The 21,041-nt window shown below is 43.8% G+C and overlaps 1 non-coding gene across 1 annotated transcript; it reads right to left on the reverse strand.

The window, feature by feature from the left end:
• Positions 1 to 19,162: 19,162 nt before the first annotated feature.
• Positions 19,163 to 19,235, reverse strand: TRNAR-ACG (transfer RNA arginine (anticodon ACG)). The gene has a single exon. It is a non-coding gene; the product is annotated as a tRNA-Arg (tRNA).
• Between the last annotated feature and the right edge of the window lie 1,806 nt (positions 19,236 to 21,041).

The following is a 21,041-nucleotide window of genomic DNA, read 5'->3' on the forward strand; positions in this document are numbered from 1 at the left end:
AACTAAACAAGGTGATTCCTGGTAAAACCCTAGGTGATTTTTTTCTGGAAACAAGAGAATTAACTTTAGAAGAAGTGTTTAAGAATAACCGTACTTGTAGTTTAAGAAAAGAAGAGAAAACTTTCCTGAACATGGTAGAAGAGGGGAGAGTTAAAATGCAAAAGAAGGTGTCCGGGGAAAAGATGGAAACAACATTTTGGGATGTTGGGAAGGAAAATCATTTGAAGGGAGAAACAAACCCGGCAATGGCTTTAGATTGGCCACAGAAAGGGAAGTTATGCATAAGTAGAGATAATACTGTATATGATAATTATTTTGTAGGTGCAAGTGAGTGCCATGACTTATACAAAATCATGGGAGGATGGGGATTTAAAGGAGGAAAAGATCCAGTTCTCCCTGGAATATATTATATCTGTGGAAACATAGCTTATTATAGGTTGCTGGACCATTGGTACGGGACTTGTTACTTAGGCCTGGTCTTTCCAAAAATTATTTCATGTGGAAAGGGGAGTTGACGGATTGCACGAAATAGGTAGACAGCTAACACGTAGAAGGGAGAGTTGGTCAGAAATTATTGGGGATCTCTGAATGCACATAAAATTAGAAAATTGTCTACAGTTGTGGATCATTTATCGACAAGCACAGCTGGAGGGTTCTTAATGGTAAATACCGAAATAGTTGCCATGAGAGCTATGGTAATTCAAAATCGACTTGCCCTTGACATTATATTGGCAAAAGAGGGAGGAGTCTGTGGAATGCTGAAAGTACAACATTGCTCTATATATTAAGAATAACTGAATTGCATGAAGAAATTGTTCCAATGACGGTTGAAGGTGTATGGGAGAAACTTGGTAAGGGTTTTTCCACTATTAAGAATTTATTAACAACATTAAGTAGCTCCTTTGTGGGAAAATTACTGATACCTGTGACTTTTGTGATTATTTTAGTATTAATATTAAGATTAGGATGTTTGTGCATAAAAAGGAGATACTTACTAAAGAAGATAAAAAGAGAAAACAAGTAAAAGAAAGAAATAAGAGCAAGAGAGATAGAAGAAATAGAATTAGAAGAATTGCAAGAAAATATGTACAAGAACACAAAAGAGAACAGTATGGAGAACACTATGATTAAAACTAACCAATGCAAGTGGAACTGAATAAAACCATTTCCGTAGATAAATTTAGTGAAATTAGTGAGTAGTGGTGATGTTTAAAATCACCAAAGGGGGGGATTGATGGAGCAGGTAAAACAAAATTTTGTATGCCTCCTCTAATTTGCATGAAATTAATTACGTAATAATTCTAAAATTAATTTGCAATAACATGTTTGCAGTGAAAATTTATTAATCAACCTTTGCACCTTGATAAACACGAAATACACGTGGGGCTAAATTGCTAATTGCATGGCAGAACAATTAATGAATTACTATGGTACGCAAAACTAACCTTAGATTGTGGTGAAATAGTAAAATTGCATGATATATGTTGCTTTGTGATCGTTTGTGTTTTAAAAGTCATAAAATGGTAAGTATTATCGCTTTAAATTTTGCTACTGCTAGGAAAATACTAATATATATATTGGGATTAGTGTGGGTGGGTGTAGCATCTTCATTTCTATATTTTAATTACTGTTATGTCTATTTTTGCTTAAGTTGACATTCGGGCCTACTAGGCCGCAGTACCCAAGATGGCGTTCTCTGAAGCAGATGCCACCATGTGAGCGCAATTATTTCTGCACATGCCCAGATGGCTCTGGAGATCACCAAGTGACATGAACTCCTGACATAGTGTTCCCTGCCAGGACAGAAGTTTAGGGACTTGACCGAAAGCCAATAGATGACTATGTGGAAACAGCGAAAGGACAATAAAGAACCCGTGGAATATGACTTTTTCACCTTGAGAAGATACATTCACTGCTCTCCCCTGAGAAACATTTACAAATTGTGCCTTCCTATGCCAAGTTACCATGAAGAACCAGTTAGCAGTGGGAAAAAATGAAATGAACCGATGATAACCCCAAACAGTCCAATCAGAACATTTTCTCTGCCCCTAAATGTCGCCATATTTTGTATGAAGTAAGGGGAAAAAGGGTGTAAAATTGGCCCCTCATCTGTCATTGGGTTAATGTTAGTTTGGTTTTGTTCCCGCTCGTTCGTGGTGTTGGTTTGCATTGGGCTTGTTGGCGTTTGGGAGAAGAGATTTGGGGTGCATGATATAGTTTGGCTGATGGTTTGATCCCTCGGTCTGGGTCAGACAGCCATTCGAGGGAGTTTCACTTGAGAATTCGGATAACTCTCTATTTGATCTGGAGCCATCGTCGTTTGCTAACTGGTAATTGATTAACCGCATTTTCAAAATTCATGCCTAATTTTAAATGCTTGATTTCTCTTTAATAAAACTAAAATTTTAGATTATGAGCTGTAGTTATTAAATGCAAACATAAGAAATGTTATTAATTAGATAAACATCGATTTAAATAATAAGAATGAGTTTTGTGATTCTTTAAAGTTATGACAAAATTAAATGATTTCTAGACCTTATTCGTGTTTTATCTGGTTCTAATTAACCATCAACCAGTCCAACTAATTGGTCCATCGACCAAATAGTGGAGTGCCTTGATGTTAAAGTCAGGATTCTGAAAGTTGTATAAAAAAGTGTATATAATGTAATAATCAAATTAATCCTGATAGGCAATAAGGTACCAACGTGTCCAGCGCATTTTTCTCCTGTGTACAGATTTGAGTGAGTTTGGTTGAATGATGATAGTGTTGGTGTTATGGGCCCCACCAATGAATGAGTGTATGAATGCGCTGTTGTGAATAAGAATCTGTGACATAAGGAGAATATGTAAATCTGTCCCATGCGCTGCATCATTCACGGACCTGATTGGAACGTACTGGGATTGGTCTTACTTGTGGACACTTGCACCACCAAACTCTCAGTGAAGGGGTGCTGAGATAGGAAGGCGGGATTGCCCGGGACAGGGCAATGGCATCTCACAATCTATCCAGTGGTTGACTGGTGAACCAGAGCAAGTTTTGGTCCACACCCCTAATAAGGTGTTTTGTCTGTTAGGGTCTTAATAAATAGCAGGAGGGGCTCAGAAGATGTTTGCCATGGCTGAAGAACTTCGGTCAATACGTTTGTTTTGACCTCCAAGGTCAAGGACTCAAGCCACCCTAAGCATAACCATGAAGTAGGAAGTAGATTTCTTAGTGGCGTGTCCAGGGGGTGAGAGAAGGCCCCTTTCAGCTAAGGTATCGAGACCACTAACCTCTTGCAAGCCATCATGCCAATTGCAGTTTTCAAAGGGCTGAGCAAACATCACCCACATCCTATTTATTTTCCAAGTCGGTACCAAAAAGAGAATGTCAAGTCTGTTGTCGTTCTTGTAAAGGTGGCGGAGCAAGCAGATGAAGAAGGCGCCTCAACTACCAGTGGGTGAGGTTAGACCGGCAGTCTCTTAGTCTGACAGGACTACTGGAATCTCCTCGTCCCAGAAACTGGCATTGACCTCAGCACTGGAGGCACAGTCCAGACCGGGGCCAGAGGTTTCAGGATGGACTTGGAGGGTACAGCTGGTGCAGAGGGCGAACCAGTAGGGAGTATTTGAGGTGGAGGGCCTCTCGGCTCCTTGAGGCTTGAAGGCAAGTCAGAGGGAGTCGATGAGGAGCCAGAGCATCGCCAAATATAACTTTTCAAAACTGTTGCAGGGTAGCAGATGGCCCCAGAAACTTGGGTTGTGCCAGAAACAGTTGTGGGATCAGCTCTGAAGTCAGATGACTTTGTGAGCTTGTTCTAGATTCATTGAGCCTCACCTGTTTAGGAAAATGAGTGGCAAGAGGGGGCTGAGTCCCCCTTAGATTTCTTATGTGTCATTTTGGACTTCCTGGACCATTTGGGTCGCGACTAAGACTGGCCTCGTGAGCTGCTAAAGTCTGCGTGTGGGAGTGGCACCTATATTGGCTCCGCACATCATTTCCGGAATGGAGCAGCATCAGTGCGAAATATTCCAAGGGTGAGTAATCTGCTGCTAGAAGTTTGTATCAGAAGATCAGATACTATAAAAACTCAACTGTCTGACCATCAGAGGAAGGGGTGTTGTGACTGAACTATCAAGGTTACAACAGTTTGCTGGAACAAACCAGTCCCAGTCGGGGGTTGCTGCAGAGAAGTGAGCTTCTGCACAGCACTTATCGTACCAAGGCAAAGGCTGTGATAGAGAATATCCAAACGGCAATTATTTTTACTGAGATAAGGTATGCTGTGCGATCCATCTTAAGGAACTCTATGTATAGGCTTGCTATTCCTACTTCTGTAAAATTTTAGCATAGCACCTCGAAGTAGCAATTGAGCGTTAGGATACTAGGAACTTGCTAACCATGTTAGGAATGTTCATATTGTTTTCGCTGGTCAGGTCATGCATTGCTGCATTTATTTTCTCATCCCGTGCGGTTAGCGTTCAAATCTAATGCACTAGACTTGGGTTTTAGAAATAAACCTTTTAAAGTGTAACCCCCTCTTTTAGTGCTATTTCAAGTGGTTTATTCATTTTGGAAAAAGGTATGGCGTTCCACTGTGTCCCTGAACTCACCTAGAGAGACTGATCGTGACCAGAACACTCCACCTGCACAGTATTGATTAGTGGTTTGGGTATGGGTCGCAATCCAAATGGATTTCTAATTTGAGTTGGTGCACTGAACTCAGTCTTTGCACCAGGTGGATAGTTGTAGGAAATTGGCTTATTGATTTAGGGGTTGAAAACTCTAATAAGCTGCAACCACAACTCTTCTCAAAACAATCCTTGTCAGGAAGGACAAAAGTCACTAAATTAACCTGTGTCTAACCCTCTCAAGGCTTGGCACAAAAGCAGTCAGGTTTAACTATGAATTCTACATAAATACTTTATACAGTGCCTCTAACAGTAGTAAAGTGAAAACAGAATACAAGAAAAATCATACACTAATTTAGAAAAATAGAATGAAAAAAAATGATACCAAAACGACAAAAATATCCAACCAATAGAACCAAAGATATGCAATTTTAACATTTTAGGTAAAAATAGCTCCTAAAAGCACAAAGTGCCACTCGTGGCCATCTGGTCGTGCTAGACCACTGGAAAGTCACAGGTTTAGGCCAATCGCTATGGAATGTGGGCCGGATACAGGGATCAGGTTGGTCCTGCTGAAAAGTTACTTTCTCAAAGTCCAGTGCGTAGAAGTCAGAACTTCAGAATGTCTCCTTTTTTGTTTAAGAGAAGTGCACTCTGATGCCAGCCAAGAGTCCAGGACCTGGGGAGGCACCTTTTGGGGATCAGGGACTCACTCTAGCAGAGGCCAGCAGGGCTCATGCATGTCCTGTTGCAGCATATCAGCTGGGAAGTTGCAGGGAGACATCTGGAGCTTGCTGTGTCTCTGTAGCTCAGACAGCAAGTCAGCCCACTGAACCTTGGAGTCACTACAGTACACTCCTTCAACTGTGGAAGGTCTGTCTTGTTCCTCAGAGGACTGTCCTACTGCTTGAGGCCTGCCTTGCTCCCCAGAGGCCTGCCCTGCTGCTTGGGGCCTGCCATGCTCCCCAGAGGACTGCCCTGCTGCCTCAGGACTGCCTTGCCCCGATCCCCTGAAACCTGCACTGCTGCTTGAGGCCTGCCCTGCACTTTAAGAAGGAGGACTGGACTGCTCTCTTCATCCTGTGTGTGCTGGAGGCAAGCCATTTGAAGTGTCAGTAGAGCAGGGAACAGCTCTGCCCCCCAGCCATCCGGGCAGGTTGGCCCATCTGGCCTACACCCAGGTCCCATCGTTCACAGTCTAGGACCAATATGCATTCTTAATGGCAGAACCATTAACAGACCCAGGCAGCTGGAAACTCCTAGAAGGCTGTAGAAACGTTTGGGCAGGAAAATACTAACTTTCAAACAGTCTCATTTTCAAAATTGTAATTCAAAATTCCACTTTATCATTAAAGAGTTCTTTAAATTACAACTCATTTGAGTCCAAACATTGACCTGTCTACCTGCTCCCAATCACAGGTTAGCACTTAATAAAGGTAATAAGGTAACCTAAAGTTATCCTTTGGGAGAGGTAGGCCTCACAATAGTGAAAAACGAATTTAGGAATGTTTCACTACCAGAACACGTAAAACAAAAAAGTACATGTACTACTTTTAAAATACAATGCACCTTACCCAATGGGCTGTTAAGATCCTACCTGATGGGTGATGTATATGCATTAAAAAGGAAGGTTCGGGCCAAGGTAAATCTTTATTTTGCCACGTCGAAATGGCAGTTTTAAACTGCATTATTGGCTGAAGTGGCAGACCGGAGACATGTGTAACAAGCATTGGCATAGCCAATAGGTCTCGCCTTTGGGAGGCGTAAGTAGTTTTGCTGAATATGAGGACTCTATAAGTAATAAATTGCAAAGTGTTCTGTAAAAGAAAAATAAGTACCAATTGTAGCAGTTCACAGTTTTAATCTAGTTGAAGGCCTAATAAAAGGAGTTTGTTTTGGCTAGTGCTTATCATCCACTCTTATGCATTAAACACTGTAAGAAAAACGTAGTTAGTTATTTTAATTTTAAAATGAAAGGATACAAGATTTGACATCTATGCCTCATTGTTGATTAATTTGATGGGGCTGTCTGCTCAGAGGCGTTATCAATTGTGTAACTTTTTGTTTCTTAAATGCTGTCATGTGGCCACATTTCCTTTTTGAGCACCGCACTTAGATATATTTCTATTACTTTATACTGTACACATAGGCGTGCACCAGAATTTAACCCAGCCACCGTGCAGTTTGTATTATTACTGCATACTTTAGTCTACCCAATGCAAGGCTCAAGTCACCATCTTTATATATATCTCCCACAACGTTCAGAAACCACTGCAATTTGTTATGTGGTGCTTTACAAAAATCCCAAATAAAATAAAACATTAATAATTATTCAAAATGCGAACCAGCACTAAATTAAAGCATGGCTACTGTAGAGTTAATCACAATCACAATCAGAGGTCACAATTAATTAAGCATTCTACATTGTCTCCTGTAACATTAATTAAAATCAGAGGCCACAAAGTTTATGCCTCTCCCTAGGCATTGCCATACAAAAGAGAGAATGTCAAGTTTAATATGCAATTTCTTCATGGACCCAGAGATCAAAGAGAGGTGGATTCGAGGGCGATACACCCCATGTTAATTTGGAAACGACCATGGGATTGATCAAAAGACCCGTGAGTATGTGAACGCTGATACAGTCATCATTTTGTTGGAAATGCCATAGTGCTTATCGTGAGGCAGAGCCATTCTTGCTCTCTCATATATTTCTGAAGTTTTGAAAAGGAAAGAGACTGTAAGCTTACATGTCACATGTCAGAGTTGAGGAGTATAGCCCTGTTAAACGAAGACACCTTGGTACCTCACAATTTTAAACTTAAATGTTGGTCTATTAAGAAACGCGTCTGTTCCACTAATGCAAAAACATAATTACAAAAATTGGCATTGGGATTATAATATCAGTCCCCAAACCCTTAATAGTGTGTACATACTGCTGGAGAACAATAGTTACATCAAGAGTTTAGAAGCGATATGAGGCAAAATTACTACATTAAGGCGCCTACCCTAACATTAAACGTTTTAGTGTTTATTTTTTTTAAAGGGGCCTTTTGAACTGGCAAGAGCTCTAAGCATCAAAGAGGGAGAAAAACAAAGTTTAAACAAGCGCGGCCGCGAAAGCGACCGTGCTTTTTTAAATTAGTAACATGAGCCAAGATAACGATAAGGGAGGAATGCAGCTGGCACAATGCACGCCGCTGCTCGCTCCCGCGACCCCTAGGCCATGGAAGTGAAGGTTTAGAGGAAAGGCGGGCCATGCACCCGTCTTTGGCCATTTGCGTGCTTTCATTATTGAAAGCCACACGCAAAGGCCAATGGAATGTGTGGGAGGAGGCCGACCCACACAGAGAAGCCCCGACAGAAGGTGGCAATACAGTTCAGGTCGTTGATGTCCGGTGATTACGAAGACCAGGAGAAACACAAAGGGCGAAGGATTTTCAAAACCAATGGGAAGGATAGACCGAAGAAGTCAGACAACCAGCACTAAGAGGTGTCGATTCAAAGCTTGATCTGTAAACATCTGAAGCAGACAGCGGGAAAAAAAAAACAACCTAATAATGGAGCAGATGCCCATGCACATTACCAACCATAAAAGGAGTCCCTCTACCTTGTGACTTGAAAGATTTCTTCGAAGAAAAACAAGAAGCAAGCATCCAAGCCCAACACTAGATGGCAGGAGGATCCGGAGCGTGTGTGTCTACAGCCGCACATGCCATGAACAGCCCATTCTCCCTGACTGATAAGAACACATACTCACACATTTGCCACAAATCTAATCAAATTCAGTTCTGATCAAATCTAAGCACAGCAATTACACAGCCTGGCAAATGTATCTCTTCCTTCGCTGAAAACAGAGACCTAAGTTTAACTTTTGGCCAAAGGCCAGTTTAAACTAGAAAGAATGGTTTATTACTTTGCTTGTTCTAATGAACTGAACGTTAGTAGCACATTGCACCTTAATGACATAGCACAAATGGATCACATGCAGAATTGGATCTTCATTCTAAAGCTCTTACTTCTGTACATGTTCTGAAAGTCAAAACATTGGCAGATGTTCCAGACGATCACAGTTTCAGTGTCATTGGATGGAATCGAGAGCCTTCTAGCTCAAAGAATACACTTTTGATTAAAATTTGTTTAAACATTAAAAACAAATATTGCACATTACTGTATTACGAAGATTGGTTAATTGTTCACTTGACTACAACACGCTTAATACTGAATGCACAAAATTTAGCAGGGGGGGGGGGGATCTCGACCTGGCTCCCTTCATCTTCTCCTTGGATTTGCTTGGTTTGCCCTAAGTTGGCAGGGTATGCCCCAACGTGGGTCACTTGCTCACTTTGCCACTGGATTCAAGCAACCAGACTGATGAGGGGTGTTAACCCAAAACCAGTCTCAGGATGCTTGCTTCTGGTCCAGAGAATACGTGGTTTGGCAGTTCGGGCTGGACAGTTCCCATGAACACAGGGTCAAGACTGATTTGCATATGGCTGGGTCTGAACTGGGGTGGCGAAGTGATCTAAATAACGATTATGGATTCAACCCAGATCTGTGACTATGTGCGAGCGTCTGAAAAGTTTTAGCGCTCCATCCATCATCTCCTTGTATTTGCTTTGAATAAGTTACAGTTTCATATTTTTTTTCTCAGATCTGAAAATCTTAAGGCACATACTCCACTTTCTCCCGAAATCAACTCACAACCATGTAATACAAGCTGTGGTAGGAGCTTGACTTGCTTATTCTAATGCTCTTTAACTCGGTCTCCATGTTTTTTCTATTCAATGGATTAAACTGGTAAAAAAATAGCACTGCCCGCCGGCCTCAATTACTCATCTTTTATGTCCTTGCACTGGCTTCTGATCCAGAAGGGAAATTTATTTAAAAATCTATCAGTATTTGCTCAGCACGGCGTGTCAACCCGAGGGGTATCTAATTTTTATTATTATAAATCGTGCACTGCCGTGTTTGCTGTCAAATTTGCCGGTTTGTACCGTTCTCCTGGGTATCACTCCCTGCCAGAGAGCGTTGTGGAATAGTCAATATGGTAGCATCCCCACTTCCATGTGTTGTAAATAAAACAGCGATATGATTAAGCATTCACTGAAGACATGTGCTCTTCATGTCTAAATTACGTTTTCTGCTTTATATTGACTAATGTTCAGACTCCATTTTGCTTAGCCATCCGCCATTTTGCATGGCCATGAAACCACGTGCTCTGCACGAGAAGAGTCTTACCTCTTCATTAGTCACTCCCGAGATCTGCCTAGCAACAGTCTATGAATAACTCCTTTGTGCGTTTAGTGCATGTTCAGAACTGACCACAGCTGTCACTGATTAGGCTTTGCTTGAATGTGTTCTCGCGGGTCTCAGGAACTGTTAACTCCACCCATGTATTGATCATGCACTGAACATGTCCATATAAGGCCATAAATCTTGCTTCATGTTGTATCCGACTACTTATGAGCCCCCCTATTGTGTATAAAAGGGGACCATGTGCACAAGTTCTTTGTACTACTCTGTGCAATACTGTAAAGTGTTGTATAGGTTGTAGGACCACCTTTGAAGGTTAATAAACTTTGTCTTTGCAGTTTCCGTGCCAACTTCCCTCTAGTACTTTGTACACAGAAGGGCGAACCCTTTGTACTTGCGGGCCTAGCTGGGGCCTGTACTCATCAATTGGCGCCCGTCACGTGGGGCTCATCGGCGACTCGGATGCTCGAAGGACTGGTCGTGACGAAGGAGTGGAACCTTGCCGGGGACGTGATCACTGCCAGCGGCGTCTTTAGTCCTGGCATCCCGAGGCTTTCTTCCTTCCCTTCCGAGCTGACCATCTGGGTGGCGCCGGTCCTCGACTGAGACCCCTTCTGTCGGTTTTGCCGTGCAATGGGCGTTTGGGCGAATTTGGAACTTGGCAGTTGGAATCTGGACGCTCTTGATTGGTAAGAACCGCTGTACGGTACTTGCTGCGAGCTTTTGTGAAGCCTGGGTTGGCAAGGATTTGATTTCATTTGTGATGACTGGTCATATTTTGAAATAAGTAATGTGAAAATATATGCGTTGCAACACATATAGGCAGGTAATGTGGAGATATTTCTCCAGGGTTGTTTGAATTTGAACGGCGCAGCGTTTAAGTGCCATTTTTTGGATAATATTGCATATTTTGCACTATTCTTGAACATGCCTGCTTTGAGCGCACTCCGTAAGTGGTGCTGCTGTTTTGGAAACCGGTTAAGTCTTGAGGAACCTGAACCAGCCCCCCCAGAGGGGACTCCTAATAGGGACATGTACGTGAAGCACGGTCTTTCCCCTATAATGTACAGCACATTGTGGAGGAAATATACCAAGAAGGATCTTGAGTTGATATGGCCTTTGTATGGATCGTTTGATATGCGTAAGATTGAGTATGTGGAACAGTGTATATGTAAGCGGCGTGCAAGACAAGACATGTTTGAATGTATACGATTGTGGGTGAAAGAAGTGCGTGAGCGCGAGAAACGTGAAAAAGCGCTAAGTGACAAAGAACAACGGAAAAAGGACCATGTGAAAGCACAGGAAGCGAAAAAGCGTGAGGAAAAAGAACGGGCGGAAAAACAGGAGAAAGAGCACAGGTTGCAAATATCGGGTCAATATGCTGTTCGGCAGCCTCTTTATCCTGTCCTTACTAATCTTGAAGATGATTTTTCTCTATTAGATCGTTCTCCGCCACCTTATGTTGGCCCGTCCGCTCCGGGAGTCAAGGATTCTGGATTGCTCAAGGAGAAGGTAGACACGCGGTCCATGTTATCAACTGATCGCATGGGTGAGCTTCGGAAAGTTTCTTTTCGTGCGCTTAAAAATAAACTATCTCTCGCTGAATTATTGTCGTCTTTGGAAGGATGGCAGGATAGGGAAAAGTTATACTTTGCTGAAACCTTTTCTGATGAAGTGGTTACTGCTTTTCGGAAATACTCTGATGTCTTTGAGCCTGATGATATAGTATTAGATTCTAAAGCATTACGTAACGGTGTTCTTTCTCCCTCTAAGGTACCCGATGCGGTTCGACGGCTTTTTGCGTTACGGGACGCGATGTTTCAACTCAAAGAAGAAGCGCGCCAAAAGAAAGAGGAGGAGGAGCAATCGAATCCAAATGCAGGCGGAAAGCAGTCGTCTATCATTCATTCAGATAAGATTGAACTAGTGCATGCTAAGCCGATGCGAGAGGCAGCGCCTCTGTACATTCCTCCTAAGGGAGCGGGAACTAGTTCGGATATGTCTTCCCCCGATGCTAGAGGATATTTTGTGTACAATTGGGTTTATACTCCTTGGCATAGGGCTGATGTTATGGCATTGAAGAATGCACTACCCGATCCCCGAAAGAATCCTGCCGTCTTTTATGAGGAAGTTGAGGGGGCTTTAAATTCTTGTACTATGACCTTAGCAGATATAGATTTGTTCTTTGGGCTTATTTTACCACCGGATATGTGGTGATCCGTACGAAAAGTAGATGATCTAGCTGTTTTTAAAGCGAAATGGTCTGACATTGAAGATGAGGATAGAGAAAGAAAACCAGCGCAAAAGCCGCCCCAGGTTATTTTAGATCTCCCAGCTGCTATTTTGACTAAGTTAAAAACGATTATCCCCACTAAAAAGATCGATTGGAATATACTAGCCTCATGCAAACAGAAGGTTGATGAATCAGTTTCTGATTTCTTTACGCGGTTTGAGGAAACATTTCATGATTTTAGCGGTCAGTCACTTACGGATGATACGGGTCGACATCTTTTTGTTGATAAATATGTGTCGAATTTATTGCCAGGAGTAGCAGCTCGATTAAAAGCGAGTGAAAGCTCTTGGACAACATCGTCTCAGGCATCCCTCCTGACGATGGCTCAGTATTACGAGCGTCAGGAACAAGAAGCGAAGGGTAACGAAGAGAAGAAGTCGAAAGATTTAAAAACAAAGGTGATGTTGGCGCAAGTGTATGGTCCGCCTCGCCAGGGTTCTGAGAGAGGTGGGAGAGGATTTTTGGGTCCCCCTTTTGGTCGCCCAGATGTAACTAAGGATCAATGTGCGTATTGCAAACAGTTGGGTCATTGGGCCAGGGATTGTCCGGTATTACACGCACAGCGCCAGGGGCGTGGCCAGGGGCCGGTGAGAGGTAGAGGGGGTTTTTCGGGCCCTAGAGGACATTCAAATGATCGTGCTCGATTTGATTCTAATATGCGGCCACGTGATGGGTCTAATGTGTTTGATCAACGAAACCAGTATCAAATGTCCGATTATGAACGCCCTGGGTATCACGATTCGCAACATGCATAGGATTGCGTAGGGTGGGGGGAGGAATCAGTTGAAGTGCCACTAGATCAGAGGGGTCCTTATGTTACAGCACATGTTTTGGGTTCTACTGATCGGTTTTTGGTTGATACAGGAGCTACTCATAGCGCTCTGTCCAAACAATTGGTTCCGAGGGCTCCCCTGTCTTGCTTAACGGTTACATCGATAGGGTTCGATGGCACACCTTCACTTAGCCCACTATCACAACCCCTTGCCTTTCATGTTAATAAGTTATCTACACTCTGTCCGTTTTTGCTTTCCCCGAACACGCCTGATAACATTGTGGGTCTGGATATGCTCAAACATTTTAGAGCCACAATCCGTTGCTCCCCTGAAGGAGTGCGTGTGGTTTTAAACGATAACTATCCCATGACAGGAAGGATGTGTGTGGTGGCAGAGGATACCGCATTGGTTTCTCTACCCCGTACTCTGTGGGCCTCCTCGGACACTGATGTGGGACAGATGGTTATCCCACCGGTACACATTAGGGTGAAGGAGGGAGCTGTGTTACCACGCCTACCTCAATATCGCATTTCACAGGAGGGGGAGGAGGCACTCACGCAGATAGTGCAGGATCTCATTAAGGTGGGGGTGGTGGAGGAAGTTCCATACAATGTCTGCAATAGTCCTATCCTTCCGATTTTGAAGAAAGACACTGATACTAGGATTTATCGTTTTATTATTGATTTGAGGGAGGTGAATAAGATAGTGATCCCTCAATACCCAGTGGTTTCTGACATCACAACATTGCTTACTCTGGTCCCGCCAACGGCGACCACGTTCTCTGTTATCGACTTGAAAAATGTTTTCTTTTCGATTCCTATTCATCCTGATAGCCGATACTTTTTCGGCTTCACTTTGAATAATCGTTCATATCGATTTTGTAGAGTTCCTCAAGGCTACACAGAAAGTCCTAGCATTTACAGTCAAGCATTGAAACGACAGTTGGATTCCTTTGTTTTACCTGAAGGGGTGGCCCTCATACAATATGTCGATGACATCTTGTTGGCGGGCGATACTCCTGAGCAATGTGAGAAGTGCACGTTATCCTTGCTTTCCTTTTCGGCATCGCACAATCACAAAGTATCAAAGAAAAAATTACAATTCTGTAGACCAAAGGTAACCTACCTAGGTCACCTTTTGTCTAAGGAGGGGCGTGCACTCACATTAGATCGCATTCAAGCAATTTTGGACACACCAGTACCTTCCACACAGAAGGACGTGCGTGCATTTTTGGGACTCACTTCTTTTTGTAGGCAATGGATACTGGGTTTTTCACACATAGTTAAACCGCTGTTGGCACTTTTGACGAAAGACACTCCAACTCCCCTTCCCTGGTCAGACGAGTGTGGAAATGCTTTTCAACAATTAGGACAAGCCCTTTGTTCAGCACCAGTGTTAGGCACCCCTGATTATACGAAGCCCTTTACATTGTATGTACATGAAAGAGATGGATGTGCGTTATCAGTTTTAGTGCAGATGCACGGCGACAAGCAGCGCCCTTGTGCATATTTCTCGGCAGTACTTGATCCTGTTGCCCGAGCGTTGCCTGGTTGTTTTCACTCGGTTGCGGTGACAGCTGTGTCAATACGCCAAAGCGAAGGAATTGTGTTATCTCATAAGCTATTGGTGCTGGTCCCCCATGCTGTTGATGCCCTGTTGAATCAGACAAAGACGCAGCACTTAACTAGTGCTCGTCTAACAGGATATGAGCTGACGTTGTTGGCTCCTCATATCACATTGAAGAGATGCGCAACACTAAACCCAGCCACATTGTTGCCATTTCCAGAGACTCAGCCTGAGGCACAAGAAGCACATGATTGCATCTTTGTAACTGAGGAACAGATAAAGGGTCATATTGATCTCCAGGATACGCCCTTTACAGATGTAGATGGAGAACTGTGGGTGGATGGGTCGTGCCTGAACCTACCAGATGGTACGACTTCAGCGGCGTATGCAATCACCACGTTACAAACAGTAGTGGAGACAGAACGCATACCACAGAAATCAGCTCAAGCAGCGGAACTGATAGCATTAACACGAGCATGTGAGCTTAGTGCAGGATTGTGTGTGAATGTCTATACAGATAGCCACTATGCCTTCGGGGTAGCGCACGATTTTGGCCTACTCTGGAAGGAGAGAGGGTTTCTAACGTCACATGGAGCACAGATAATGAACGGAGAGTTAGTTCACAACCTCTTGACTGCATTAACATATCCAAAGAAGATTGCCATAGTTAAATGCAATGCACATAACAAAGTGATAGATAAAGTGGGAGAAGGGAATGATCTGGCAGATCGAGTAGCACGAGATACTGCGATGCAGCCTGACTCCACTGCAAAGTATGTTGTGAAGTCGCAGGCAGAAAGATGGCACCATGCTAGGAGAGAAGTGTTAGAGATACAGAGGACAGCTTCCGATAAAGAACGGGAGCAATGGTCTAATGACGGAGAATTGGACGATGAAGGTTGTTGGAGAAATAAGCAGATGGATAAATGGAAGTTACCCATAGCTTTTGTACAACCTATGGTTCAGATGGCACATGGGCTAGCTCATGTTGGAGCTTCCGCAATTGTAAAATTGCTCACACGAGATTGGGAGCATCCAGAGATTGCTAGCACGGCAAAGAGAGTGGTGCTGACTTGCATGATTTGCCAAAAGTACAATCCAGGAAAAGGGACACGAACTCCAGCAGGAGGATTTGCAACACCCACTGCACCTTTTGAAGTTTTGCAAATGGATTATATTCAGCTTGAACGCTGTAATAATCTGAAGTATGTCCTAGTAGTGGTTTGTGCCTTCAGCAAATGGATTGAGGCATACCCTACGAAAGACAATACTGCAATTACTACAGCCAAGGTGTTATTGAAGGAGTTCTTCCCTCGATATGGGGTTTGTAGATCGTTATGGAGTGATAACGGACCTCATTTTATAGCAGACATTATCAAGTATGTCCTGAAAGGATTGGGAATCACACAGAAATTCCACGCAGTGTTTCACCCTCAGTCTGCGGGATTGGTTGAGAAGTACAACGGCACTCTGAAGGTTAAGATAGCGAAAATACAAGCTTCCACTTCTCTGACTTGGCCGGATGCTTTACCTCTGGCATTATTGTCAATCAGATCAGTACCGCATTCTCGAACCGGTCTCACGCCATATGAGATCGTGTTTGAACGTCCGATGAACATTTGTGGCCCACCGAAACCAAAGTCAGTGTATGATGTACCTTGTGTAATGATGAGTGATTATCTGGCACAGTTAACTGATAAGTTGGTCTCTATTCATCAACAGGTTCGAGAAGCGCTTCCTGACCGGTCCACAGGTGAAGGCCACGATCTCCGGCCCGGAGATTTTGTTTTGGTGAAATCGTTTGAGAGAGCGAGCAGTCTAGAGCCGAGGTGGTGCGGTCCCGAGCAGGTCTTGCTTGCCACAAGAACGGCTGTCCGGGTCTCCAACCGCAAAAATTGGATCCACTCTATACACTGTCGTAGAGTGCCACCCGGATTGGTGGAGCCTGCTGTATTGACCGACCATCGAGAAATCCTGACTGCGAAGAAAGGCCGTGCTGTGGAACCGGACGACACTGAGGAGCTCTTCCCGGACCAAGCGACCCCTGGAGTAAGAAGATATCACCTCAGACCGAGGAAGTGAATTTCTGAGTATCAAAATACGTTGTCAGAGCAGTCCCTGGGTTAGTGAAACAGAGAGCCGATGAGGCAAGGGGGGGGGATCAGCCTTGCATTAGTGTAGCGACACCCGTCTTGGCCCGATGGTGAAGAAATCAACCGCTGCCTAGGGGGTAGAGTTCTGACAACCTTTCTAGTTTCAGGAAGATATTGATATTTGTTTGAAAATGGAGAAGAAGAAAAATTTTTGTGCGACAGGTTTCGTTGTTGCTATAGCAATTGCTGCTACTACCACGTGGTTTGTTGAGGATGTAATTCCTGCCCGTGAGTTGCTTGTTGTGTCTACTCCAGTGCCTGAGGAGCACTACTTCTACACCCTTCCATACCAAGAATTGAAGCATCGCCAGTCCTATCTGAATAATACTTTCATCCAGATGCTGCATCATACCCACGTTGCTACATATGCTACAAACTGTTGGATATGTGGTATGATGCCAGCCCATCAGAAGAAAGGGGAACACCATTTATACCTCTCCCTTTCTCCCATAATGGCTCTTGTAGAGCATGGTGCACTTTGCTTTTTGCCACACGAAAACATACAGTGGGACGATTACTCTTCAGACTTAACAAAGAGTGTCATCAGGATAAAGAAGGCTACCCACAAGCCAATGGAACAATATGGGAATGGGAAGAATATCGACCAGACAATGAATCGATTCCCTACATCTTTACGAATACTAGAGACACTAATGGAAACGAGAAATTTGTAATTTCAGTGGCACAAGCCCAAGCGGACATGTGTATCCAAAGCGTTGGTCATATTCCTGTTGATGTCAGTGATTGTATTGTTGTACTAAATATAGACGGATTAAATAACAGTACATTTCTGGCCTCCCACAATACCTATTTTGTGTGTGGTAATAAAGGTTACTATCGTTTGCCTGCCGGATGGTCCGGGGTATGTTATGTGGCATTTTTATTACCCCCTGTATTCTTAGCACCTGCGTCTTATCATAAAGACTTGAAGTTATTAAACAATGTAACCGTAAATAGGTATAAACGTACTCTATCTGTTGATGACGTTGACCAGACGGATACCAGTTTGCAACAGTATATTGATTTTAATCTAGGACTGTTTTTCTTTGTTGGAGCTGCCCTGAATAGTAGGAAGGTTCGACGATTAACTAGGGTTGTAGAGGCTGTGACGAATCAAACTGCTGCTGCTCTCTGGAACATTACGGAAGAATTGCAGATCACCAGAATTGTTGCATTACAGAATCGTAGGGTATTAGACGTTATGTTAGCAGATAGAGGTGGAGCATGTAGAATTATAGGAAGTAGTTGTTGTGTGTTCATCCCTGATCACACACCATCAGTTTATAAAGCTATTAATAAATTGCATAAAATTGCTGCTGACATTCATACAGAAAATGGCACTTGGACCTTTTCTGGATGGTTTTGGACCTTAATTACTACATGGGGATGGAAAGTTCTTACTGGTCTATGTATTATTGTAGCAATTTTGTTCACATGTTGTATGTGTATTCAATGTGGTCCTATGATATGTTCCCTATGTGTTTCATTCTGTATCCCCAATAAGAAAGCTGTTGCCGATGTCACCTATCAAAAGCGCATAAACAAAGAAATAACTGAGATGATGAGAATCGATATAAATGATGATTATCTCGATTATCCTAGCAAGCCGAATGTCTTCAGCAAATGCTGAAAGGGTCGTCTGTTGTAAATAAAACAGCGATATGATTAAGCATTCACTGAAGACATGTGCTCTTCATGTCTGAATTACGTTTTCTGCTTTATATTGACTAATGTTCAGACTCTATTTTGCTTAGCCATCCGCCATTTTGTATGGCCATGAAACCACGTGCTCTGCACGAGAAGAGTCTTACCTCTTCATTAGTCACTCCTGAGATCTGCCTAGCAACAGTCTATGAATAACTCCTTTGTGCGTTTAGTGCATGTTCAGAACTGACCACATCTGTCACTGATTAGGCTTTGCTTGAATGTGTTTTCGCGGGTCTCAGGAACTGTTAACTCCACCCATGTATTGATCATGCACTGAACATGTCCATATAAGGCCATAAATCTTGCTTCATGTTGTATCCGCCTACTTATGAGCCCCCCTATTGTGTATAAAAGGGGACCATGGTGTCTCAAAAGGTGCCTAAAATATTGTGCACATTATTCGTCAATCTATGTCAGTTCCGGTGTTCTTTAAGTCGAGGTGCCTGTTAGAAACAATGGCGTGCCACTTGTATCAGTGTGATTTGTGTATTATCATTATTGTTTCTGGTGCTCTTTAAATTGAAGTGCCTCGTGCAAATCGAGGTACCTGTTTTGCAGTTAAAAACCAGACCTCTAGAGAAACTCTGAATGGCTCACTTTTAAATAAAAATATTGGCGTTAAATTCCCGGTATGTATTTTTATTCAATTGCCTAGCTGTTTGTTGTGTAACGCAGTTTACAGATTCGTTTCTGATACTATCACACAGGACTGAACTCGATGGTCTATCGACGGGATGTATTTTCTTGTGATGTTTATACATCATTGTATTATTATATTGCTGGATGTAAAAAGCCACCGCCACAATCGAGCCAGCCAGGAGTCGAACCTGGAATCTTCTGCTCCGTAGGCAGACGCGTTATCCATTGCGCCACTGGCCCGCTGCTGAAGACTAACGTCACAACAAGGGTCTATAATAGGACAGACATGGGAGAGACAAGAGTCGCCTCATCAGTTTCATCTCGAGGGCGGGCTCGTGCAGAGGGAATACAAGCTTGTGTGGCAGTAAGAGTGTGGCAATGTACTCTAGACATTCCTCTTTAACAATAGAAAACACACAGTTCGAGGAGCTAAGTACAATATCACAGCCCTGAAGCCAGCCTATAGGTTTGTGGAGCTTAAGAACCATGCTCACTCTACTACAATGCAGAGGTGACTGCTGCCCTCGTGGCAAACCGCAGAAATGCCGCTGACATCTTGCAATTCTTTCCGTTATATATAGCAATATGTAACATTTTGCAGTACTACTTTAGAACTACAAACAAACTACTATATGGTATACACAAACCCATGGCTCCGTGCTTAGCAGAGTGTGCTGCCTGACTGGTATTTTGCTACTTGTGTCATTGCATTTAGATATAGAACAACTAACATTACACCTACAACTTACAACTACCACGACTAATGGCTTCAATCAAACAGGGAAATTATAAGCGCGCTACTCACCCGTGAGGGTCTTATGGTGCTGGACAGAGGCGCAACTAGAGTCAAATTTCGGGGGGGGGGCTAAGAAAAAAATTGGGGGGGGGAGGCTGTTTCTTCAAGCAAAAGGCAGAGTGGAGCTGCAGGGGCTCTAAGCAGGGGTGAAAACCATCAAAGCCTCATTAACAAGCAAAAGGTATTTTAAAGACCTGTGAAGTACTCGGCTGCGGCTGTGTGTGTGCCCGGGAAGCTGTCTCATCCCGGGCTGCCACAAACGACGGGGGAGAGAGGGGGGGGGCAGAAGCCCTGTAAGTCCAATGGGTGTTGTACGCGTGGTGCTGGGGGGTGTGGAGGGTAGCTCCGGTAAATCGAAGAGCCTGGTCTTCAGGGTCTTCTGATGATGTGCAGGGTGGGGGCACATCTGATGTTAATCAGCAACCTGTTCCAGGTCTTGGCCGCTATGTAGGAGAAGGTTCTATCGCCTGTTCTTGCTCTGCAGATGTGCGAGGGTTCGGCGAGAGCGAGGTCGGCAGATCGGAGGTTCCTCTTGGGTATGTGGAAGGAGATTCTGTCATTGAAGTATTGGGGTCCGGTGTTGGGGAGGCATTTGTAGGTGTGGGTGAGTATCTTGAAGGTCACTCTTTTTTCAACGGGGAGCCAGTGGAGGTTACGCAGGTGCTGCATGATGTGTTCGTGTTGGGGGATGCCGAGGACGAGTCTAGCTGCGGTGTTCTCGATGGTGTGGAGTTTGCGGAGCGGAGACTTGTTTATCCCGGCATAGACTGTGTTTCTGTAGTCCAGTCTGCTGGTTATGAGTGCGTGGGTAACGGTCTTCCATGATTCGTGGGGGATCCATTTGAAGGCCTATCGGAGGATGCAGAGGGTATTGAAGCAGGTGGAGGCGACGGTGTTGATCTGTCAGGTCATATGGCAGCACCAAATCTACACCACCAGCGGCACAGGGGCAGCCGGGTGCAATCTGCGTCAGACGCCCATTGCAAACGAATGGAGGATCTCGGTCGCACAAAGAGGCTGCAGCCATGGGCCAGGAGGCTGGATAGAGGTGACATACCGGACGGTGAATAACTTTAGATCGGCTATTTGGGCGGGCCATCCGCATGTGGAGGGCAGACCGGTGGGGGAACACCCTTTGGTTTGCAAGGTGGTGCGAGGGATTCGGTTAGTGAACCCTCCTCAACCTAAGTACACCGTACTTTGGGATGTTTCGGTGGTTTTGCGTTTTTTGAGGAACTGGCCGAATAATG

This window comes from Triturus cristatus, chromosome 8 (assembly GCF_964204655.1).
Source record: "Triturus cristatus chromosome 8, aTriCri1.1, whole genome shotgun sequence".
In the NCBI taxonomy this organism is placed as follows: Eukaryota; Metazoa; Chordata; class Amphibia; order Caudata; family Salamandridae; genus Triturus; species Triturus cristatus.